This window comes from Triticum aestivum, chromosome 2D (genome assembly GCF_018294505.1).
Source record: "Triticum aestivum cultivar Chinese Spring chromosome 2D, IWGSC CS RefSeq v2.1, whole genome shotgun sequence".
Lineage (NCBI taxonomy): Eukaryota > Viridiplantae > Streptophyta > Magnoliopsida > Poales > Poaceae > Triticum > Triticum aestivum.
Window position 1 is genome coordinate 26400720 of NC_057799.1, and position 6859 is coordinate 26407578.

Sequence of the window (6859 nt, forward strand, 5' to 3'; positions counted from 1 at the left end):
TTATATCTTATGTCCGAACTGTCTTGCGAGTACTTTCATAGTACTCACCTGGCTTGTTGATTTGGCCAGATGTTGACGAAGGCGATCTCATGGATGAAGAGTTTGATAGTGAGTCCGACGCCTAGAGGAATCCCAGTCAGTCCCGTGCGATCCTGGATATTGGTCACTTGTATTATATACGCTTCCGCCACCCACAATAAGTATCCTCGAGCCTCACTCCGACGCTCGAAGAGCTATTAGATTTAGGAGTCATGTCACCCACTTCACTGTGACATATCCACCACCGCTTTTATTGTGAGTTAGTAGTTATGCCACCCTATCCGCCTTTAAGTATTATTGGCGTGCTTGTAATAAATTGTTGAGCAGTCTCCGCTCAACCTTATATTATATTTAGTACTCCTGGTTTCTCTTCTGTGATCAAGATATTGTCTACCAGTGAGAAGGATTCTTCTCTATTGGTTCGTAAAAGGGATCGGTTTCTCAATAAATATTTTTATTGGAAAACCGATCGTGACAAGCTTGGTATCAGAGCCAGGCTGACTGTAGGAAGCCACTAGGTGCGATCGCTAATTGGTATTAGCGTCTTTAGTGCTTTTTCAGCATTTTGCAAATGTAGCTATTTTCTGTTGGTCATCATAAATTTATGATATGACTACTCAGAATTTTTGCCTACTTTTGTAGATGGCTGGCAGCAACTGCGAGACTCGAGTGTTCACGAATGTGCCCGAGGGGTTTGTCAAACTCCTCGTCTCCATCACCAAGCTCGCGATCGGGCCAGCGACTCGTCCGGAGTTCACGCTTTACCAGCACAAGCTCAGCGACGACGTGTCTATGCACCAGGCCGTGGTGCAATTCAAGGGAGGACGTTCTGCGTCTCGCCACTTCCGTTTTGTGGGAAGGGCCATGCCTACGGAGAGGCATGCCATGCAGATGGCTGCCCGTGAGGCGATAGCTCACCTTCGGGACATTCTTCCTTCGATGAAGACTCATCGCTACCGCTACCTCCCATGCCATGTGCCATATACTTGTCACTATGCATTCGCCTGCCATAGGGGAGAGCGAGATGAAGCTATCGAGATGCTTGTTGAGTATCTCAAAGCTCTGGAGGAGGATTTCGACAACCTCGTGGACGATCTTGTGGCTGCCCGGATGGACTTAGTTCGGGGCGGTTTTGCCAGCAGGAAGGAGCTTCTCCACATGGCACTGCCACTGACGTTCGTCTCGTCCTCAGCATCCTATTCACCCGCCATTTTGGCCACTGCTCGCCGTCTGCCTACCACTGAGGAGTTCGACCGGGTCATTGCTCCTACTCCAGTCAGAGCTGCACCGCCTGCCGCACCCACACTGCCGCCTGTCGCACCCGCACCATCACCTCAGCGCAGCGCTACGCGCCTGGAGCCTATTAGGGAGGAGGTGGAGGTTGAGTCTCCTGCACCGCGGGGTCTTTCCCTCGGCAAGGGGAAGGACATCTTCACCATCTCCGACTGAGTGCGCCTAGTCGCCACGCGATGTGCCTGCATGTATGATATGTTTTATCTGTACGTTAGTTTGTAGTATTTGTGTGCGCATCATGTAGGATCCTTGAGGAGTGTGCTAGCCTAAATAACATGCCAGGAGTGTGTGCGCACATCCTGAGTGATGTATCGTGTGTTTGCGTATCGCGTGTAAGATATGTGCTAAGCAGTCCTTCTCCGTGCGCAGTCAAATGTTTTCTTGAAAAATCTTGAGGTCTTTTAAATTTTTGCCTTTGCAAGATTTTCCTTGTGCCACATAGTTCTTCTCATGAGTTTTGCAAAATAATACCCCAGAGTGGAAAATGTCTCGTCCGTGGACTCGTTCCATGCCAAATCCAACCGAAGAAGTTTATGGAACACAGACAAGCAACAACTTCACTCAGGGACAGTCTAGTCAACAGGACAGCGAGGCAGCCTTATCTCAAGTATGCCGCCTTTTCGAACAAAGCCAACAGCAACACCAAGAAATGATGAATCACGTCATCAATATGGGAAATCACCGTGAGCCATACCAACCACACTCCAAGTTGTCTGAATTGCAGAAGACACGCCCTCCAACGTTTGCTCACACTGATAGGCCGCTTGAAGCCGATGATTGGCTTCGTGACATCGAAAGAAAGTTGATTATTGCTCAATGTTCTGATCATGAGAAGGTGCTTTATGCACCTCACTACCTCACTAGAGCAGCTGCAGCATGGTGGGAGAACTTCCTACACATGCATCCCAGTGAACATAACATCACCTGGGAGGAGTTTAAGGAAGGTTTTCGTGGGGCACACATCCCCAGGAGCATCATAAAAATCAAGAAAAGAGAATTTGATGACCTCAAGCAGAGAGGCATGTCAGTGACGGAATACAACAGTCAGTTTACCCAGCTATCTCGTTATGCCTACGACGAGCATATGACTGAGAACAAGAGGATGGAAAAATTCTTGGACGGCCTGGCGCCAGCACTAAGATGCCAACTGGTCGTACACACTTTCCAGATTTCAAAACTCTGGTTGACAAGGCCATTACTTTGGAGAATGAGCGCCGCAGTCTGGAGGATATTCGTAAGTGAAAGAGGGACAAGATGACTCTTGCTCGCAACGACCGAAGCAAGACTGATGCTCAGAGGAGTGAAGCGAGAAAATCCACGACTACTGCTCAAAGGCCAACCAGACAGTTTCATTCAAGGGACAAGGACTTTACATACCGTCCAGGGGTCACTTGCTATGCTTGTGGAGAGGAAGGGCACTATGCCAAACAGTGCCCAAAGCCAAGGAACTCGGCCCCCAAGCCGAACAATGGTGGGAATAATCCAGCCCCCAAGCGCAACAATTTCAATCCCAGCAACAACCACAGGAAGGGTCACCTGAACCATGTGACCAGAGAAGAAGCACAGAATGCCCCAGACATCGTACTCGGTACGTTCCCTGTCAACACAATACCTGCCACAGTTTTGTTTGATTCTGGAGCTTCTCACTCATTCATTTCGAAGAGTTTTGTTTTGCAACATGGTTTTCCAATACTTCCTTTGGAAAAATCTATGATCATCAAGTCCCCCGGGAATAAGCAGATCACTCAGAGTTACTACCAAGGAGTGATTATTGAATTCGAAGGACTAAAGTTTCAGGCTAATCTCATCGTGTTGGAAAATAAAGGACTGGATGTTATCCTAGGGATGGATTGGTTGACCACCAACAAGGGATTTATTGACTGTTTCAATCGGACTGTAATCCTCACTCACCATCACGGCAGGACAATAAAGGTTACAGCTCAAGAGAGACCACGGTCACGGCAACCAAAGTTGAACAAAGTGGACATTTCAGAATTGAGAAAAGTTCCAGTGGTGTGCGAGTTTCCAGACGTATTTCCTGAAGAACTACCAGGCATGCCACCAGACCGAGAGATAGAGTTCAGCATTGAACTAGCACCTGGCACCACTCCCATCTATAAGAAACCTTATAGAATGGCACCCTCAGAGTTGGTAGAATTGAAAAAGCAAATAAAGGAATTACTGGACAAAGGATTTATTTGAGCCAGCTCCTCACCATGGGGTTCACCAGTGTTATTCGCCAAGAAAAAGGATGGGACACTGAGGTTGTGTATAGACTATCAAGCTCTCAATATGGTCACCATCAAAAACAAATATCCGATGCCACGGATAAATGATTTGTTTGACCAGCTCGCGCAAGCCAAGGTGTTCTCAAAAATTGATTTCAGATCGGGATATCATCAATTGAAAGTACGGACAAAATATATCCCTAAGACAGCATTCACCTCCAGATACGGATTATATGAGTTCACAGTAATGCCGTTTGGACTGACGAACGTCCCCGCATATTTCGTCCACCTCATGAACAAAGTGTTTATGAAATTCATGGACAAATTTGTTGTGGTGTTCATTGACGATATTCTGGTATATTCAAGGACACCAGAAGAGCATGCTGAACATCTCAGAATTGTTTTGGGAGAATTAAGGAAACATCAATTGTACGCCAAATTTAGCAATTGTGAATTTTGGCTAAGGCAAGTTGGTTTCCTAGGCCATATATTAACCCAAGAAGGCGTGGCCGTAGACCCAGAAAAAGTCAAAGCCATACTTGACTGGAAACCACCAGCCAACGTGACAGATGTGCGGAGTTTCCTGGAAATGGCCCGATATTACAGAAGATTTATTGAAGGATTCTCCACTGTGGCAAAACCAATGACACAGTTGCTCAAGAAAGACAAGAAGTTTGTATGGACGGAAGCGTGCGAGAAAAGCTTCCAAGAACTCAAGAAGAAACTAACAACAGCACCAGTTTTGATCGTGCCAGACATACACAAGAGTTTTGAGGTGTATTGTGACGCATCCCGGAAGGGCCTTGGGTGCGTGCTGATGCAGGATGGCAAAGTTGTCGCGTATGCTTCCAGGCAACTACGGAAGCATGAGGAAAATTATCCAACTCATGACTTGGAGCTAGCAGCGGTCATCCATGCACTCAAGGAGTGGAGGCACTTTCTGTTGGGAAATCGTTGTGAAATATATACGGACCATAAGAGCCTTAAATATATTTTCACACAACCAGAGCTAAATTTACGCCAACGACGCTGGTTGGAATTGGTCAAGGACTATGATGTCGGCATTCACTGCCATCCAGGGAAAGCAAATGTAGTGGCAGATGCTCTTAGTCGGAACCCCAGCCCGGGCAACGACAGTCCACAGAACTTGAGGCCTGAGTTTCAGCAGGAGTTCGCTAGACTCAACATGGTGTTAGTCTCTGAAGGCAATGTATCAAATCTGGAGATACAACCCACCCTAATGGAACAAATTAAGAAGGCTCAGCATGGACATCCCAGCATCGAAGGTATAAAAAGGAAGATGAGCCTTGGCAAGGCTTCAGAGTTCGTCACAGACAATGAAGGAATATTATGGCACGGGGACAGACTTTGCGTACCAAACATTGAGGAACTCAAGCAACAAATCCTAACCGAAAGCCACACCGCTCCATACTCGATCGACCCTGGAGGAACCAAAATGTACAAAGACATTCAGGAAAGATTTTGGTGGCACGGTATGAAAAGGGATATAGCCGCATTTATTGCTTGTTGCGATTCATGTCAGCGCATTAAAGCCGAGCATCAAAAGCCAACAGGGCTACTCCAGCCAAACAGGATACCTGAGTGGAAATGGGATGAAATTGGAATGGACTTCATCGTCGGACTACCTCGATCGCAACGCGGAAATGATGCCATATGGGTCATCACAGATAGGCTAACCAAGGTAGCACATTTCATTCCCGTGAAGACGACCTACTCCACTCAAAGGCTTGCTAAGCTTTACCTCTCCCGTATAGTTTGTTTGCATGGAGTCCCAAAGACTATAATATCCGACCGAGGCACTCAATTTGTCTCTAAATTCTGGGATCACTTACAACAAGCTCTGGGCACGCAACTAGCATTCAGTACAGCGTACCACCCTCACACTGGTGGACAAACAGAACGCGTAAACCAAATCCTAGAGGACATGCTGAGAGCCTGTGTGCTCACCTATGGATCTAGTTGGGAAGAAAGTTTGCCATATGCCGAGTTTGCTTACAACAACAGTTACCAGGCCAGCCTACAAATGGCACCTTTTGAAGCATTGTACGGATGGAGGTGTCGTACCCCACTAAATTGGTCAGAAACAGGTGACAGTCGTATCTTCGGCCCAGACATGCTCAAGGAAGCCGAGGAGAATGTTAAACAGATCAAGGACAGACTCAAGACAGCTCAAAGCCGACAAAAGAGATATTACGATCAAAAACATCGTGAGGTCAGCTTTGAACCCGGTGATTACGTATACCTCCGAGTGTCTCCTATGAGGGGCCTGCAACGGTTCAAAATTAAGGGGAAGCTAGCCCCGAGATTTATTGGACCCTTCTGTATAGTTGCACGAAGAGGCACAGTAGCCTACCAGATAGACCTACCCAAAGAGCTGTCAGACGTCCACGACGTGTTCCACGTCTCACAATTGAGGAAATGTGTGAGCAACCCGGAGAAGCATGTATCCCATGAGAGCATTGATGTGCAACCAGACCTCACCTACAGAGAGCGGCCAGTGAAGATATTGGAAGAGTCTGAAAGGAGGACCCGTCAGAAAACGATAAAAAATTTCAAGGTTCAGTGGAGCAATCACACCGAGGATGAAGCTACATGGGAAAGAGAAGATTTTCTTCGGGCAGAATACCCACATCTATTTGAGGATCAGCTGAAATCTCGGGGACGAGATTTTTCCTAAGGGGGTAGGTGTTGTGACACCCAAAATTTTTATTTTGGCTTTATCAAAATCTTTTATTTGATTTGAGGAGGGTATTTAAATTTTCTTCTAAAGAACTCTCCCTCTCAAAAATTTCCTTTTTTTATGACAAATGTTTTGTTGGTTTCATCCTAGACTTGATTGTTGGTCTTGGAGGTTTTCATCTCAGGTTGGCTCAAATGTTTTTCATTTGGAAAAATATATTTAAAAATCTTTTAAATAGCCCTATGGCATTTGGAGTGATCTTTTCCCCTTTCAAAAATCCCCCTTGCCATGACCTAAGAGGAAATCCCCTCCCAAAAGCCTTTCCCCATCTTTGGATCAAGATATACTTCAAATCCAGCAGTTTGAACCTCCCCATAAATTTTTCTCCCATTTAATTCTTATCAAAAATAATTTCTGCCCTCTACTTTGGCTCTTGGAGATTTACAAAGGAGCTACCCTTTCTACTTTGAGTTTTGCCTCCAAACCAATTTCCCTAGCTAGTCCTTAGAGCCCTCAACCAAGATCCATGAAGATCCACTGGTCTCCAGTTCAAATATTTCAAATTGTGCTTGCTGCAAGTTTGGACCATATTTGCCAA